General features: G+C 37.4%; 1 long non-coding RNA gene across 4 annotated transcripts in view; it reads left to right on the forward strand.

The window, feature by feature from the left end:
- The window catches only part of LOC128148329 (uncharacterized), a 77101-nt gene that overhangs the window by 1127 nt on the left and 59508 nt on the right, over nucleotides 1-16466 (forward strand). The window lies entirely within an intron of this gene.

A 16466-nucleotide genomic window follows, 5' to 3' on the forward strand; every position in this document is an offset into this window, starting at 1 on the left:
GGGGTTGCTATATCTGAGCTGTTACTCATTCTTTTTCATTGACATTTAATGTAATGGACTGTTTTCTTTAAAGGGTTGCTGTCAACCAAGCTCATACTTTTTATAAAAAATAGAAAATACTGACTTTACAATGCAGTTTATTACAATGGAAACAATTTAAAAATACTTCTTTTGTGATCTATCATTCTCTAGTTTGTTTTCTGTATTTCACAAAGCCCAAACTGTGACAGTGGAAGACACTCAGCCTGACTTTTCTCTCCATCCAGTTTAATTTTCTGATTCACTTACCCTGCATAATAGTACTGTTAGACTTCTTAGTACTTGAGATGGATGTTTATATTAAAAGACATAAAATAACTGTTTTGAGTTTTAATTGATATTTTGTATTTCATCTTAAGTTTTGTAAAATCCTCTTGCAGTTTGGGGGCCCCAGACTAGGGGATAGTGTCCCTTTAACAATGGTGGAAGTTTCACAGACTTCCAACTTGGCTCCCTTACAGTTTATTCTCAATATAAATATACCATCTGGGAATGCTTGATTCAATGTTTCCCACATAATTGCTTTCTCATGTCAATTCTCCATCCTTTTACTGTGTGAAGTAGCCTTTTACTGCACTATTTCGGGGGACAACGATAGCAGCCACCAGTACATCAGATACTGAATCAGTCGAAAATAATGGTAGCAGCATGAAATGTTCATGGTTTGCAGCATCTTGTGAGTAAGATCAGTAGCCTTAGGAAGGGAAGGGATGAGACTAGATGTGTGTGGAAAAGTGAAACAAATATGCTCCTTCAGAAGAAGTATTGAAAAAATGCCTAATATTAACTGCATATAGATGCACTTGGAACTTCATGGAATTTAAGCTTATGCTTAAAGATAAGCATGTATTTAAATGTATTCTTAAACTGAAGCTTCTTGCAATTTTTTTCTAACAGGAGTTTTCTAAATTAATTTAAGAAAGACTGCAGCAAGTTACTAGAAATTGGTAGAAAGGTAGAGGTAGAAATCGGTTTTACTCTGTATTTAAAACTAATATCTCCAAAGACTGAATTTCTTTCTTTCTTTTTCTATGGCTTATTTGTCTCCCACGTGACTAAAATGTTGATTTTTGTCATTGAGGTGGTATAGCACAAATGCAAGGTCCTGTTCTGGAATCAATAAACTAAGAGATTTTTGGCACAGAAAAAAAAAACAGTAACATTTCAGTTGGTCATGCTGAGACACACAACAAAGAAAAAGGGTAATTTTTAGCATATTATAAAAGAACAAATGCCACATTTAACATTTTGGTTATTTATTTCAAATTAGTGGCTAAACTTGTTCCCTTGAAAATGACGTCTTCTGTTGGGGCCTCTGGTAGTTTGTGTCTATATTGAGTGCTCTGTTGACTCTTATCAAACTTTCTAATAAATACCCTTTGGGCAAGCTTTAGTCAGCACCCAGATGGGGACTGGACAAAAGGATCTTCTCTATCCTCTGGAGGCTTCTCAAGAAAATAATCATAGAAAACTAAGATTGGAGTGGACCTTTGAAAGTCACCTTGTCCTGCCTCATGCTTAAAGCAGGGACAGCTTCAAAGATAGGTTGGGGCCTTGTTCACATAGATTTTGGAAATTTCTGAGGATGGAGGTTGTGCTCTCTCTCTGGGCAACCTGCTCCACTGCTTAACTTTTGACGGTGTGAGCACTGTGAAAAATTTATTCTTTACATCCAATACAAATTTTTGTTGCTGCAAATAGTGATTGTTGCCTGGTGTCCTTTTGCCGTACATCTCTGAGAAGCGTCACCTCTTGTGATGGCTTACCATGGCTACTGGCTTCCCTGTGGTCTGGGGATGAGACCTTCAGCTGGTCTGGCAAAGCCATTCTGTAGTCAGTTTGTGCAGAAAGTTACCAAAACAGCTATGAATCTGTATATTTCCCTTTGTCATGTAATACGTTATTGACCTGTTCTATTCTGTCAGAAATACATGTAGTATAACCTGATGGCAGGAAGTGAACGAAACGTAAGCACCTTTTATTTCATATATGGTGTCTATGAGTACATGGTGTAATACACAACAAATTCCAGTTTTGAAAGAAAGTACTGTTTACTATTTAATGATGCCAGTGCCATTTGGGTTATGTCTATTTTTAAAGTAGCCATGTATAAATTAGGTGAGTTTTATTGTTCAGCTTCTGTGTTAGTGCTAGATGTCATGGACCTAAACCTATAAATAGCCTGTAAGACAATATTGGGCCCTATCTAAATCAATGGAGTGCTGGACTAGTGCTTAAGACTTCAACTGAAGTAGAAAGTATGTAATATTAATTAGTTGCATATTAAATCATTAGCAAGGACTTTTCTCATAAATGATTTTTTGGTAAGTACATAAATTCTGTAGATCTTTTAGAACATTTTAAAAATTCCTGTACAAATCTATCTGCATCTTTAGGCACCCAAGAATCTTTAAAAGTCTCTCAAAAGTACTGTCAGAAACTTTTCACTGACTTTCACATTGGGTAACTTGTTTTTGTTAGAATATACACATACTTTGGTGCTTAGATGTTGCATATTTATCTTTCTTTTGATATGCAATATTTAAATAAATACAGATTTTGCATCTAGATGGACCATGACTTTGAAAAGGTTCTTAAGATATTTGGATAGCTGTCAAAAATTATGTTGACTTATTAATAACTACCACATGGCTTAAATATTTCTTTTTAGTCACATTCACATCATGCTTTTATTCTACCTAATTGTTATTAATCTAAACATTATTCAACATAATAAAGCTTAATAAATTCTAGCTCATACCCTGTAGTCTTTCCATTATAATAAAACTGTTTGTCATAGAGGAGAAACATTTCAAATATACTTTTATAGCTTGCTTTCATAAGAAAGCCCTCAGGTGCTTTAGAGTGCATTGCAAAATCTGTAATCCAGTAACAGAAATAATAAAATGTGCTACACTCCTCCATGCCCACAGAAATAACCTTAACAGTAAGACTTTTCTTAATGCAGGTGAAGGGATTCCTGCAGAATTGGGACAGATTGATAGATATTGTAATAATTTGAGTTTGCCCTGTATTCCTTCCCTCAGAAAGCTATAGATATACATAGTCCTTTTTTGTATGAAGTAGTAGTCAGCTTTGGCAGAGAGCATTAGCATGTTGTGTCTGGACAGTTGACTTTGAGATTTGATATATTTTGAGCAAGAAGATGAAAAGAGTAAGTAAGGAAGGATTCATCAAGCAGTCTGAGAAATATCATCAACTGGTGGAGCCTTAGCTGAATTTCTGGATACTTCGTTTTTCAATTTTATTTTACTTTGTATTATATCTATAATCTTTTTTAATTATAGGTCAAAATTTTCTGCAGGTGACATAGTGACCTCTTCCCTCCATATGCACCTTCCTTTTCCCCCTTTCAGTCTTCCCCCATCCAATTTAATATCAATGCTATTTATTCTGTTACGCCAAAGAAACAGAAATATAATGGCATATTAGGGTCATAAGTATGCACCAGGTTGGTGATAATCAAGCCTTTAAGGTCTCAGAAATGGCATTGCCTTGGGTTTAAACAAATGGGTTCCATAAAATTTTAATTTTGGTTACTGAGTCTAGATGTCTGTTTGATTAACTGAATGTTGCTCAGAGCTCTAAGCATCTCCTGTCCTCCTGTCTGTCTTCAGCAAAACAAAGCCCATCAGGAACCATTCAACACGCTTGTGTTTTCACATTCTGTGAGCATTTCAGTTCATTCCACAGACACTGCTTTAGGAAGTCCTGTGATCTCTCTTGTAGTAAAGGTATTCACTCTCGGTTCTCTCTCAGTAGGAAAGGTACTCTTCTTTAAGGGCAGCACCTTTGGCTAAGTAGTCATTCATGCTAAAAGTTCAAGTGACCTGGAAGATTTAAGACAGAAAATACAGGAAATTGGCCTAAGAAATCTGCAGATGATGTGTTGTTTACATTGCAATGTTTTAATCTTCCACCTTTTTGAAACCAATAATTCATGTATCTAACCATTTCATTCAAATATGAATGAATTGCAAAAGATGAAATTGTGTTGCACTTTACTATTAATGTGTTAAATAACCTAACCAACAATTTTTTCTAAAAGGTTCTTGGTGTTAAAAATAGCATACCTTATTGTCAGGGCTTTGATTAGAGACACTAATGCTTCTTGAATGTTTTCTTGAGGCTCTAGCAAGTTATGCAGTGACAGTAAGATATTTTATATGTTCTTGGTGGAGGAGCAGGGGCAGAAGGCACTCTACTGCAATACCCCTTTTGAATCTCTAGGCAGTCTTCTAACTCCTTCACACAACACAGTGGAAATGAGTTTCCAATATCTGTGACTGTAATGGTTTATTTATTTTGATTTCTGCATTAGTCTTCATCATCTGGCTTAATAAATCTCTTTTTATAACAACAATCTCTCCTTCATTCAGAGTCCTGCAGAAACACTCTGTGGGCTTGCAGATTTTCCTACCAATGGCAAGAAAGTGAGGCAGGTCACCGTTCCCCAGATGATATCTACATGAGCTCCTCCCTAGCGTACTTCAGTCCAGTACAGCCTCGGGTGAAGTTGTCACTTCTATGTCCTTCAGCTCATGTGAGCAGCACAGAACGCTTCCCTGATGCTCTACCATGGCTTTCCGCTCTCTGTCCTCTTATCCATCTCACCTGTACTGCTGCACTTTAGCATTGGGGTGCCTTAATTCCTGAACTGATAATGGACAGTTGCTTTCCTAGTGAGAGTCAACACTAATAAAATGGATACCTATGTTCTAATATGGAAGCAATTGTATACATGACTGTCACAGCCTCTGTTTGCCTGTCATGCCTGATCATGCAGTGCCTGGCTAGAGCATGCAGAAGGCAATAGCACTTCACCTGTGATTAATAACTACCAGAGGCCATGGTGCTATCATAGGGACCCTTGTCTATTTGTGGGTTTTAACATAGATCACTCAATGAAAAGACAAGTGCACTTACCCAAGCTAGCTGTCTTTTTCCTATGGTCAGAAAAATGTGTGTGTGTGTGTGTGTGTGTGTCTGTCTCAAGAGGAAAAGAGGGAGGAGTAGAGGCTGGTAGCTAAAGTTGGTACAAACATAGGAACGTGAAGGATCTGCCCCTCTGCCTTTAATTTCAGAGTTTATTTTGCGTTGTCTTTTACCGGATCCTTTAGAAAACTGGGCACAGAAGTCAGTTTGCAAGCCAGGTGACAAAGGATTTTATGTAAACTATGTTAGTTTTCAAAGCACTTTCCATCTCAAAAGGCTATACAAACTATGGGGAATTCAGTCCCCCACAATGCCACGAAGGGAGTCTTCTTTTTGTTATGTAGGCTTATAAATCAGTATAACCACAAAGAAAGAAATTAAATGTCAGGAATTATCCCTGACCTAGAAACCTGATCCCTTTGCCTTAAATCCCTGCTTACCCCATAGACCACACCTGTTTCTCTTTGCCTTCCAATAAACACAGGTATAACAATGTATTCACTACAGCTGCACAGCATTTATCACTGCTGATGTTTCCATTACATGGGAGTACATGACTTTTCACTTTACATTTAATTAAATGTTTTTATGGTTTTATTATGAGATAATTAATCTGTCAGAAAACAACTAGAGATTGTATATGAAATCTTGGAGATATACCAGCTTTTCTCAAGCACTATTTACATTATATTTATAGCCTTTAATTTTATAGGTAATAACTATCTTCTCTAACAGTGGATTCATTTGGGACAGAGTTGTGTTATTAGATACACTACTAGCTTTTTTCACTTACTGTTCTCTGTCTTCGTTTCTCTCTCACAATGACAATGAGCAGTTTTTTAAGCAGCTAGAGTAACTATTTTCAACTGCACATGTGATTGGTTTAATTCTTCCCAAATGGCCCAAAATTCACCAGAAATATTGTCTGTGCTATCTCCCCTTTGTTTAATTATGCTTCAGAAGCGTTACTTTACTTTTAACTTTTACATCTGGAGAGCAAGCCATTCTCTTCACAACAATTGTGTGCAGGCAAGTACTAGCTTTTGTTATCTAGAACCTGAACTAGTGAGAGAGTAAATAAGTGATTTATCTCCTGGGTTGTGGATCCTTCATCTCCTTCAGACAGAGAATTCACTACTATTCTGCTTTAAGACAATGACCCAAATCAGCAAGTAAAATGCAATTTTGTGTTAAGTTGGGCCAAATTTAGCCCTGAAGTAATCCAGGAGAAAAGGTTGTGTTATACCTGAGCTGACCTTATTACTCTGTCATTAATCTGCTTTGTTATGCCTGAAGAATCGTGGGGGTCTCAGAATTGCTGGTAATCTCCTCTACCATATGTGTCGTAATATCTGAACACAGCGGGATAAATTAAGAATAGTCCCATCCTTGCTTTATTACTTGTAAATCAGCCCATTAATGTTATCTGAATGCAGTTTGTTAGGATTAACATAGATGATATTTGAATTGCCACAGTGATTACTTCTTAAAAACTCTTTACTAACTGAATTTTGAAACTTAGAAATAAATTAGTACTCAAAGTTAAAAACCCCCTTAACTGCAGCAAAAGGAAGAATAAAGAGTTGTCCTATCAATAGGAAGAAACAGCTTGAATTAAGGATATGTAGAATGTATTTTGCTGTAGTTTATTTGAATGCCAAAAGGCAAACTAAAGACAAAGTATTGGCTTGGGAGCCAGAGTACTTCTTGGTGAGGCAGCAGAGCTCATAAATGACAGCTCAGTTTGAATTAGTGCAGTAAATTAATATTATGGAAGGCTTTCCTTTTTTTTTTTTTTTTTTTTTGTAAACATGTCTTTTGTCTGATTTACAAAGAAAACATTTTACAGTACTCCCCACCATGCTCTGATCTGGCTTGTCCTCTGCACTCTCGTTTTCTACTGTGGGGTTTCAGTCAGCTGCACTTGAATTTGAGAGATGATTAAATTTTTCTGATTTTTACAGCTTCTTTTTTAGAAAAAAATCCTATGATTGTCATAAAAGATCATGAGCAAAGATGGCCCAGGATGAGCAGTGACTGCCCATGGGCACAGACATTAATAAAAATATGCCTCCTCTGTAAAAGGCGGCACTGTCTTTCTCTTGTAAAGATATGCCCAGGAACAATATATGAACAATATGTCCGTAATGTGATGAAAACTAAACAGAAAAAAAAGTCTGTTACGTGATTAGAACTACTTCATAGCATTAACGTTTTTATTTGCCAAGGTCCTGCCAAAATTCTTGTTTTTATTGAGCATTACATATAAAACTTTCTGAAACTTTTCCACTGTGATTGACTTTGTTATATTAATAAAAAACAGCGCTTTGGCACTGTACAGTTTGATGGCGTTCTTTGCCTTTTTAGTTTTGTAATTGTTTACAGGAATATGGTAGAGACTTTATAGTGATGAGCACATTGTGACGGCCCAGTGCTTAGAAGGGAGGAGAGGATATGAACTGCCTCATCTCAGTAGGCGAGTTGCAGGGGGTAGTGTGAGGGGGAGTGTCCTGCTGAGAGCCCACACCTCTCTCTCTCTGCAGGTACACCCTTTGCAAGGAGGGCAGCAAGTTTTTCTGCTGTGACCAGCCTTGCTGGTCAAGCGTTTCATGTCCTTTTGCATACTTTGACCTGAAAGCCTCTAGGAAGCCTCAGTCAGAGCATGAGGGGAACCTTAAGGCAGCTGATGTTATAGAATACACATAATTACCCACAGTTACTCAGTCTTGTCTTGAAGCCTGTGTGGACAGTATGGGCATAGGCTGGCAGGTCTCTCTTTTAATAAGCCTTTAGTTTAAATGTAGGAGATGTTTTTAAAAAGTTCATAACAATCAGTTGGTTTCTACAATAGAGTGTCTCGGATTTTTTTCCACCTGCAGTGATTTTTTTAGAATCCCAACAGGCTAGATAAAGCGTGAAATTGAAAAATGGCACAAAAAGGGGTGAGCCTTTTTGCAGGGGGTCTTGTCTGCTAGAACAGGTCCTGCTGTTCCATAGCAAGCTTGGCAGCCATCAACAGGCAGGAGGGCATATTGTTATTAACTCCTGCCGTGCTTCACCATGAGAACAAAACCTGTGAGAAACTTTGTTTCAAAACAGAGCAAGACTTGTACCTTCAGATTTTTTTTGTTTACTTTTCCTCTTAAAAATAGCACTCTTGCTACCAATGTCATGGTACTTGCAATCAGATCTTATCTGGATATTTGTTTTATGTTCTTTCTAAAAGTGGCAGTTTGAGCAGCATGTTATACCATACCCTATCCTGGGTGATTTGGGGGTATTCATATAGGAATAAATGCTCAAATAACTAATTATCTTTTGTACCAGTGTATGAAAAATTTAGTCACTTATAATCTCTGAAAGTACTAATCCTACCTGATCCAGTTTAGCTTGTAATATCTGAAAGCAGCACAGAAAATATAGCAAGTCACACTACAAGAGCTTTGTATTCACATTGATGTAAGGTAAGATTTATTTTAATGTACTCGTGGATTCTTAAAACCAGGCATTTGCTATCATATTATCCTATAACATGTCAGAGAAGTAATGCTTCCAAGAGAAAGATGGCAGATTGTCAACTACTGATGATTGTAATTCTGGGATGCAGCATTTTTATGGATAGAATTACAAAAGAACAGCATTAACTGCCTATGGCAAAGAACAGTGTTAGGTATTGACAGCATAGTAAATTAAACTGAAAATCTTGCGCTCATACTAGAAACAGGAACATTATGTTTAAAATCACCTATTAGAAATATTGCTGTTACAAGTAGGGTCTGGGCAGAGGGTTACATCCATTGTTGTTCAGGACAACAAATTAAAAGTACACCAAAAATGATGATTCAGCTATTAAATGTTAAATAGAAAGTGTTCTATTTCACTTACCCTACAGAGGGAACTGCAGTTTGTTTTTTAGTAGGAAAGGCTAGTTTACTCAGCTGAAGAGAAGGCTAAGGGCAACCTAATAGCAGCCAAACCCTGCTTGAAGGGGAGTTACAAAGACAACAGTCAGGCTCTTCATCGTAGTGGCAAGTGGTATAGCAAGGGGCAGTGGCCACAAATTGCAGCTTGGGAGGGTTTAGACAGAACATTGAGAAAAACACCTTCATTAGGAGGGTAGAGCAGCACTGGAGCAGGCTGCCCAGTGGAACCGTGGGGTCTGCATCCCTGGAGGTTTTCAAAAGGTGATTACACAAAGCCACAGCTAACCTGATCCAGTGTCACTGTGAGTTCTTAAAAGGGTTATACTGGAATTAAAATTGAATGAAACTGGAATTTAAAAGTAAACCTGAGCACACTTTTAGCACTAGGTATTATAATTAAATACTTTGGGTATGGAAATGTCACAGTCAAAAAAAATATTGGGCACCTACAAATGGCAATTGCAAACTGATAACAGACTACTGTTAAGTCATGTATCTAGGCGTGTGTTTCCCAAGGCAGCTGAGTATTCCAGCCTCCATCTCATGTTTGTTTGCTTCTATTTCATTCCTTTTACATAAATCTTCACCAAAAAAAAAAAAAGCAGAGACAACTTCTTTGTACCAAAAAACAAGAGACAAATTCTTTCAAATGCTGTAAACCAGCACTTTTCGATGATGGTGTGAATATATTGCAGCCACACATACCAGTTTTTAAAGCAGGACCGATGTCACCGTCAAGATATTGAGAAAAATTGATTGTCTGAGAGGTGCAGACATGGCAGCTTAGAGCAATACAGAGATAATTTGTTAAAAAAAATTCAGACGGGAGCTTGCATAAGAAGCATCATATCTGGTATAGATTTCATTCTTTCATAAAAAATATTAAATATTTTTATAGTACTTTTGTAAGAGAGATTGGGATTCTGTTCCTTTTACTGTTTGGTTGATGACAGTAGCATCTGCTCTTGCCTGTATTAATTTTTTGAGACTGTCTTGATGTGTTTTCATACTGCAAGTCAAAGTATCTACAAACCTTAAAATAGATATAGGTATTAATCCTGAGGTGCAGGATGCCTGCAGCTCTCAGAATTGTCACTCCCTGTGACAGTTGCCAGACTTGTGTGTGCAGTTAACTGGTTTTGTGTTGTTTAGATGAATCCACAGGGCTGAGATTTAGAGCCAAGAATTGTAGGCCCACCATTTTATTCTTCATGTCCTGAGTTCTATGTTATGGTGTTCACATTTTATAGTAACAAGCCCTTGATATATAAGGTACATTTTACTCTACACACTGCTGTTATTTATGCACACAAAATAATCTTAGATATTCTCAAATAAACCAGTTGAAGTTAATAAAAGAAAGCAAAACACAAGAAAACTTCTGAATAATCTGAAGTCAAGGGATTCTCAGGGTAATTATTTTTTCCATCCAGCACCTAATCCTCTGTTTTCACCTGGCTTTGCCTCATTGAGCCTAATAAGCAAAATCTGCCTTACTGGACCCTTCAGAAAATAATGTATTTTTTTGAGTTCTTTTATGTGCTAGCCCCCCTAGTTCAGAGCAGGTCCTTCTTAGGCTACGTTGCTCAGTGCTGTGCCCCAGTTCTGCCTCTCTCCAAGGATAGAGATTCTTTAGGCAGTCCCTTCCACTGTTTGACAATCATCAAGGTGAAGATTTTTTTTTTTTCCTATTACCTAATGAGAATTCCCTCTGTCCACAGTTGTGTTCATTGCTGCTTGTTCTGTCATCAAGCACCTCTGAGGAGAGTCTGGCTCCATCTTTTCTGCATCCTCCCCTTGGTAGCTGCAGATAATGGTAGGGTCCTCCCAAAGCCTTCTCTTCTTAGGGCTGAACAAACCCAGTTCTCTCAGCCTCTCTTCCTTCATCACATGTTCCAGCCCCTCACCATCTTGGTGCCCTCCTCCGGACTAGCCCCAGTATGTCAATCTCTCCTTTATTGGGCAGACTACCTCTGGACACTGTTCTCCACATCTGGTTTCACAAGTGCTACAGAGAGGGAAATAATCACTTTCCTTCACCTTCTGGCTACACTTTTGCTAATGCAGGTCTTATGTGGCTGGCCACCTTCATTGGCAGGGCACACTGGTATGCAGCAGTCAACCCTAACTAGTATGTACACAATCATGGTTGTGGATAATATAGGTTACTTTTTGAGCTCAGCCCATGCTGAACAAGGAGCCTTTAGTGGAAGGTAAAAATAAGTGCATTTGGAAGCCACATGACGAAGTATTTTTTCATTCTGCAGTGATACAAATTTGCAAAGGTTTTCTGGACAATGTTTCTGAGGGGAAGGACCCAAAGGTTGTTCAGGAAACAACCAATACCTTGCTAAAGGTTGGAGGTAAGATATCTTTTCCCAATTCCTTTGCATAAGAATAGGCAGATGATCAGTGCCAATGCCCTGATTGAAAGCCCATCTGAAGCATGATGTCTACTAAAATATCCATATTAGAGATGGTGAGAAGAAAAAAATCCAAAAAACATTTTCCTCATCACAGTTTCATTCCATGAAACAGGCTCATCACTTGTGAAGTAGTAAGCCTTGTAAATGGTGCTGCATTCATTTCCTGTCCAAATGACAAATATAAGGGTAAAACATCTTATCTCTTTTTACCTGCTCCACTCTTATCCCAATAGAATTCTGCACCTGGAACTTGGCAGAAAAATGTCGATTATTCTGCTTGCCCTCTTATACCACCATTTAAATCAATGATGTCTTGGACCAGAAGCTTTTATGCAAGTTCATATGAACACAAGAAGAGCAATTTAGGTAGCTAAATGTAGGGTACCTTGCCTGACCTCCAACTCCCACTCCAGCTGAGCATGCGTCAGCTGTAAGTTCTGATCATATCTGCCAGTCCTATGCGGATGCTTTAGGTGAGTAACAAGTCTAAGTTGAGAATATATTTGTCTTCAAGTTTCAAAATGTTAACTTACAGAAAGTTTGAACTGGAAGTACTTGCTAACGTGTAGCCATTGCAACATGTCCAATCTAAAATGCAAGGCAAGAAAAAAATAAACAAAGAAAATTAAAAAGCCACTATTGTATAAATCATAGTAAAAAATAAGGCCAATAATTTGAGTAAGTGAATTGCCTAATACAAATATCAAGGACTGTAAAAAGAAAAGCAAGCCAATTAAAGCTTTCTCATATTTGGTTTATTCTGCCTAAAAATCCCAATGCAATAAAGGGCACTATCTTCCATATACAACAGAACACATATCTGTGTTCTTATGCCTTGTCAAGAAAAAGACTTCTATGATATTCATATATCAACTTGCAATATATTATGTATTTTATGGTTTCCTATTAGAAGGGACCCAAAGCAGTTAAAAGAAACTTGCATCTCTGGCTCATGAGTTGACCTAAGTCTAGGATGAATTTTTATACAATCACATGCCAAAGTTTTCATCTCAAGGCCCACCAACCTCAACCTCCTACTGAAACAGTTACTGAAAACGTGAAAAAACAGGATAATGATGCACTATTTTGTGTTTGGACTGAACATCTCCTGATGAGGTGAAAATATGTGTTATCTTCCCATCTCATTTTTTGTCCATACACGGATATTCTTTTAATAAGCAATTTTCTTTCTGCAGTAGAATAGCATAGATAAAGTTAAGGTGCATGTCCAGGAGATGTCGTTAGCTGTCAAGTAGCAAGATTGAAGTATTGATGATTTAAAAGCCTCTTCTCGATACAGAATTTTTAGATTTAGATTTTTTTTTATTTTTTTTTTAATGGGATACTGGGTTTGTGTACTGGATATTTGGATTGAATTCGTTGTTGGTTTCATTTAGAAGAAAGGTTATAAAATGTTCTAACAGTTTGTAGAAAGAAAAGAATCTGTATTCTTCTGAGTTGCATACTCATTGTTTTCAAAAAGCTAGTAGGATTTTAACTAATAGCTCTAAAAATAGGTATATCTCAGATAAAGACAAGTTCTTTATCTTTCCATAAAGAGTATGCAAATAAAGGGTCAAATGAGAGTAGTTTTATATAACATACAGATACTTCAGTTTTGGAGTCTCTGACAGGGTTGGTAACATCGTTTGCAGTGTGCTGCCATGTGCTTTCTAGTTCATTGGAACCATTTTAGTAATTAGAACATGATTTATTCTGTAGCAAATGTCTGAAATCCATTTTTAATGTCCCTTAGAGAACTTATTTCTACATTATCAAAGCTACAAAATTATTTTAGTTATTGGCCCATTAATTACATTGTAAATTTCTGCATTACTCTATCAAGTCTTCATAAAGATTATAGTAAGTCTGATTCTTGGTTCAAATTGCTTATATATATTCTAGGATCACACCAAAACATTGATCTCTGTCAATATTCATCAGTGCTATTCAGCTGAGAAGCCTAATGTTCTGGCATCTTCTTTCAGTGGGATTTTTTTGGTATAATTTGGAATTCCAGGAAGAAAAAACTTCCATACAGGAGAAGGAACTCTTGAAATGTCTGGAAAATGCTGTAATTGACAGCACATATATGTATATATTTATATGAAGATTACAGTGACAGCAGTCCATTTAGTGACCTGAAACATCTGTGAGCCATGTTTTCACTGGAGTTTATCGGAAGGGGAAAATTGACATTTCTCAGATGCTTTATAAGACTTTTCACATAATTCAGTGAAGCTGATCATTTGTGGCATTTCTTTCACCTAGAGAGTTGTTGATAGTTGTCTCATAAAAGTTGTATCAATCTGTTGTTTGTCTGAAAAAAAAATGGATTGGCAGTTAATTGCAAAAAGCAACATAGAGTTCACAAATCAGCTCTAAGATGCTGATTTGGGCTAAGGTAAAAAGTGTACTTTCTTATTTGGACTCTCTGTGAAAAGGCTCAGTGCTTTGTTAAATGAGGTGGCTAAAGGAAAATGAAAGGAGTGATTTTGTGTTGTGTTTTACTGTTGATAATCTTCAGTTTGGGAGAAAGCATTTGTTTTAATATTTATTAAAATGTGATAGTTACATTTCGCAGAACAAATCTAAAAATAACTGTAACAACTTGAAGTGTGTGTGATAGTTTCTTTTTAAATTATAATTAATACATAATAGATTCCCATATAAAAATTTGCATACAGTTCAGGCAAAGATTTCAAACTGCTTTACATAGGCATATAAATACTGTTATAATGGGGAAACGCAAAGAAAAGTGACTGAAGGCTAGTTCTAAAGGTATGATGTAGTTCCTACTCTTTCAAACCTCTCAGTTCTTAAACTAGAAATGAAACACAGGTCTCCTAAAGCTCTTCTCTGATCTTCTGCCACAAGAATATATCATCTCCCTTGAGATATAAAGCCCCAGAGGACAGGAATTACTACGCTGAAGAGTCTGTGAGTTGAAAAGACATTTATTAGTCTTTCAAAGAAGTCACATCATTTTTCAGGAGAGATATATAAACAAATTCATTTCATGACCACAGACCAGATCTCATTTTGAATATTTAATTTAGACTAAAAAGAAGACTTCCAATTATGTACCAAGTTTATTCATTTTCAAAAGTAAATGTATATATGCCCTAACCCACTAAGATATGAGCTCTTTCCAACTAAGACACATCCCGTCTATAAGAAATTAATAAGTACTAGTTAGTTTTAACCCAGTCGTCCTCTGCAAAGCTGAGTAAAAACATGGTTTTGCACTATGTCTTAAAAGTCAATAGATTGAGTGGGCTGGTTTTTCTATGTTTTAGGTTATTGAACACAACAGAAAATGCTAATATAATGGTTTTATTTTTAATGGGTAGAATATCTATTTAAAAGAAAAATAAAACTACAGAAATACAGGCACAAACATTCACACATCTAACAGTAAAATTGATCCAATTTGCTAAATATGTATGTATTTCAGAGCTAAGACCTTGAAGATTTTGAACACCCTGTATTCCCTTACCACAGTGGGAGGCTAGGGAACCCATGATCTTCCAAGATGCAGGATAAGATATTGCAATAATCTCCCACCCCCTCAATATTTACATCCTAATATTTCATCATCCTCCCAAGTCCATAGCCTTCTCTAGTATACAGCGAGACAGATGGCTCATAAGATTACAAGCTATAGAGATTTGGTGCTACAGACAGGTCCCGCGGTATCCTAAGAAAATTAACAATTTATTTAAAGAGCTCTGTCAGATGCAATCCTCTTTGCTTCATTTTGTCTCCTGCTGGCTCTGTCTCACGTAGGATTGCCTGCACATAGATTCACTGGTTACAGATTAATGATGAAGGAAAGAAAAGAAACACAGTCACGAGCTATATGACCTATGGGTGCACTGGACAAGCATGTAAGCATAACTGGAATAACAGGCAAAAAAATCACACTTCTTATTTTTGTAGCATCTTTATGAAAGAACTCTCTCTTTTGCGGCAGCTGAAACAGATTCTTGCCTGTTGAGCAGCTCTAAAATAAGTCAAAGGATTATCTGTATCACAGTGGTCCCAAGCAACATCAGGCTTCAGATAAGGAGGGTACCAGTCTGACTCTGCACCCTGCAAAACTGTATTTGCTGCTGCCTGCTGATCTGGTCCTCGTGGCCAACAGAGCTGCTTGCCGACTGGTGGACAGCGAGTACCCAGGAGCAGGCACACAATCAGCAGGTTGTTGTTTTGCATAGAAAAATCTTACACTTCACTGATTATTGCAGCATTGGGCAGTTTTCTGAGCTGACCAGCGAAAACAGGTAGCCGAATTAGGGGTTTGGTTGTCACAGGACTGTAGCTGTGCACTGATGAGAGGCCATTTATAAGATGGAGTGATTAGCCACATGGCTCAGTGTCACAGATGGGGAACACGTTCTCCCTTTCCACTTCCTTGTCACTGCTGTGCTGCAGAGGTCTTACTCTGGTCACTTTTTCAAAGGGAAGGATGATCATTTGCTGCCTTGTCATTTAAATTGAATGCCAGAGGTAAACAAGCATGCATGCCAGCCAAAGCTCTTAAATTCAGCATATGATAGTTCATTCAGCTGGAAGGCAGTCACTTAACTGCAGAGTCTGCTTCCCACCGTGAGGCATGCTGAGAAAGCAGAGCTGTACTCAAGGGTCTCACCCAAGTAAAAGCCTCATGGTTCATACTGCAGCATTTGGCTTTGGCTTGAGGAAGAGCAACATAGTAACTAGGCAGAGACATGGTTGCTCACTGAACTCTCCTGTTTCTCTGCATTTCTGATGAATGCAGATTGGTGGTTAGGCAACAAGGATGCAGCAACACCTGGGAAATGAGAGGCTGCAGCCAGTCACTCTCCAAGACCTGAGCAAAGGGGAGCAGGTGTCTTATAAGAGTGTGCAATAGTCATCTTGGTAGAAAAATGGAAACTGGGATGTGTGATTTTCCAGATTTGCTTATTATGGAAGTTCTCTTTGAAAATAGTGCTGTTCCTCTTTTACTTAGCAAAATGAGCATAGTTTGAGTAACCCTCAACTGTCATGTATTTTAACATAGCTTTTCTGAGTGTGAGTTGTGCATGCTACACAATTTGTCAACAGTATTTCTTATCACTGGAAATACTACACACTA

Source organism: Harpia harpyja, chromosome 11 (assembly GCF_026419915.1).
Source record: "Harpia harpyja isolate bHarHar1 chromosome 11, bHarHar1 primary haplotype, whole genome shotgun sequence".
Classification (NCBI taxonomy): Eukaryota; Metazoa; Chordata; class Aves; order Accipitriformes; family Accipitridae; genus Harpia; species Harpia harpyja.